General features: G+C 42.2%; 1 pseudogene across 1 annotated transcript; it reads left to right on the top strand.

Moving 5' to 3' along the window:
* Positions 1–496: 496 nt before the first annotated feature.
* LOC116275295 lies at positions 497–2,327 on the top strand (annotated as a pseudogene). The gene has a single exon (XR_004184306.1). The product of XR_004184306.1 is annotated as a mitochondrial import receptor subunit TOM70 pseudogene (transcript).
* Positions 2,328–2,995: the final 668 nt, after the last annotated feature.

The raw sequence follows: 2,995 nt of genomic DNA on the forward strand, positions 1-2,995 counted from the left end.
TACCCTAAATTAATATATGCATTTAAATCTAGCCTAGTAAAAATATTACAAAGTTTAGTTGACAGTGTTGCTGTTGTTTAAGATTTTTAAAAATGTGCTCTGCCTAGCGTGCTCGCTCGCTCATTGCCTTCCTTCCCTCCCTCGGTCTTCCTTCGCACGCTGCTTGGTGATTGTGGCGCTCGCGACAGGCAGGGAGGCGGTGGCGGAGGACACTCGTCATGGCCCCTCAAGCCTGCGGGATAGCGCGTCGCAGCAGCCGCAACTGGCCCGGTAGTGGGTGGGCCAGCGGTGGGACTGCGGGCCTGGCATCGGGCTTCGCCGCTGATGCGCTGTCTCTGGCGGTCGGGGCACCCTGCTGGCGTATGCCGGTGCCATATACCTGTGGAGTCGCGGCAGCAACGGCGGAGTCCAGAGGTCGGGCGGTTTGTACGGCCTGAAGCGAATAACGGAAGACCCCGGAGAGGGTATAGGCCAGTCCGCCCTTTTAGCGACACCCTGAAGGTCCTGGTACAATTTGGACATGAACTCTTCCAAGCAGCCAAGAATAAAGGCAATAAATATTTTAAAGCAGGAAAATATGAACAAGCTATTCAGTGCTATACTGAGGCTATTAGCTTGTGTCCTACAGAGAAGAATGTCGACCTTTCTACATTTTATCAAAACAGAGCTGCTGCCTTTGAACAGTTGCAAAAATGGAAAGAAGTGGCACAAGATTGTACAAAGGCTGTTGAACTTAATCCCAAATATGTGAAAGCTCTCTTTAGACGTGCAAAAGCCCATGAGAAGCTAGACAATAAGAAGGAATGTTTAGAAGATGTCACTGCTGTGTGTATATTAGAAGGGTTCCAAAATCAACAAAGCATGCTTTTAGCCGATAAAGTTCTTAAACTCCTTGGAAAAGAGAAAGCCAAAGAAAAATATAAGAATCGTGAACCTCTGATGACATCTCCACAGTTTATCAAATCTTACTTCAGTTCTTTCACGGATGATATCATTTCCCAGCCCATGCTTAAAGGAGAGAAGTCTGATGAAGATAAAGACAAGGAAGGGGAGGCTTTAGAAGTGAAAGAAAATTCTGGATATTTAAAGGCCAAACAGTATATGGAAGAAGAAAACTACGATAAAATCATAAGTGAATGCTCAAAAGAAATAGATGCTGAAGGCAAATACATGGCAGAAGCATTACTACTACGAGCTACCTTCTACCTGCTTATTGGCAATGCCAATGCGGCCAAACCAGATTTAGATAAAGTCATCAGTTTGAAAGAAGCTAATGTGAAGCTTCGAGCAAATGCTCTCATCAAAAGAGGCAGCATGTACATGCAACAGCAGCAGCCTTTGCTGTCCACTCAGGATTTTAACATGGCTGCTGACATCGACCCTCAGAATGCAGATGTTTATCACCACCGAGGACAGCTGAAAATACTCCTTGATCAAGTTGAAGAAGCAGTGGCAGATTTTGATGAGTGTATTAGGTTAAGACCTGAGTCTGCTCTGGCACAAGCACAGAAATGTTTTGCATTGTACCGCCAGGCATATACAGGAAACAACTCTTCACAAATCCAAGCAGCTATGAAAGGTTTTGAAGAGGTCATAAAGAAATTTCCAAGGTGTGCCGAAGGCTATGCACTATACGCCCAGGCATTAACAGATCAACAACAGTTTGGTAAAGCTGATGAAATGTATGATAAATGTATTGATTTGGAACCAGTTAATGCCACAACATATGTTCATAAAGGTTTACTTCAACTTCAGTGGAAGCAAGATCTGGATAGAGGTTTGGAACTTATCAGCAAGGCTATTGAAATTGACAATAAATGTGATTTTGCCTATGAAACCATGGGAACTATTGAAGTACAAAGAGGAAACATGGAGAAAGCCATTGATATGTTCAACAAAGCTATTAACCTGGCCAAATCGGAAATGGAGATGGCCCACCTGTATTCACTTTGTGATGCCGCCCATGCCCAGACAGAAGTTGCAAAGAAATACGGATTAAAACCACCAACATTATAAAATAGGGGGAAAGCAGACTGACCCTCTTTTTAAAAGTTTACCCCCTCTTCAACTGAACCCTAAAGACACTGTCATGAACTGTGTTGAATGGTGGAAATTAGTGTTTCTGTTTGTGGTGGTGTTATTTGTTACATCTGTTTCATGTCTAGGTGTTGTGGGTGTGGCTGTTGAAGGAAGTTTGCAGTCTTGCAGCTTTTATTCCCTGTGCAACAAAAGATTAGAACATGTTAAAGGGATATTTAAATAAAGTTGCAAAGAGTACAAATGATAATTGGCCATGCAAATAAAAACTGATTTGTTGATTTTTTTTTATTAATGGGGGTTGGGAGTTGATTATGTTCTGGATGATTTGTCTTTATATATATGTGTGAATACGCGGGGTATTTTGGCAGTGCGACTTTTAACTTCACCATAGTAAATGCCGTAGTAAACAGATTTACATTCACCAACCGCTTTCAGCCGCTGATTTTGAAAGCAAACAAAGGTTCAATGGGGGATTGCGCCAAAAATTGAGAGGACCCTTTAAACCACACACAATGCTCTGACTTGCAGAGTTTTAAACTTGGTGGTTAATTGCACGTAATCCTCAATTCCCCTTTCTACTCTAATATTACCGTACATTCTTCTTAAAGTCCACAACAGCAGATTTTCTTACAGTAAATTATGCAGGAGTAAAACATCTCTAATTGATATATATGCTAATTGAGTATTATGGGGGAGGACCAGACAAAGAGGTAAGATGAAACAGAAGTGTGTTTATAATTGTCTGTAACTATTTTCTATAATACCTGTAAGTAATATTTAATGGTGTGCTTTTAAAAGCGTAGGATAGAGGCAGGTACAGTGGCAATGTGTATATACTATTTATAGTCTCAGCTACTGTGGGAGGCTGATGATAAGAGGCTTGAGACCAGAAGCTCATGGCTTTAATGTGCCAGACACCCCAGCTAGCCACTGCACTCCACCCTGGGCAATATAG

This window comes from Papio anubis, chromosome 6, assembly GCF_008728515.1.
Source record: "Papio anubis isolate 15944 chromosome 6, Panubis1.0, whole genome shotgun sequence".
Classification (NCBI taxonomy): domain Eukaryota; kingdom Metazoa; phylum Chordata; class Mammalia; order Primates; family Cercopithecidae; genus Papio; species Papio anubis.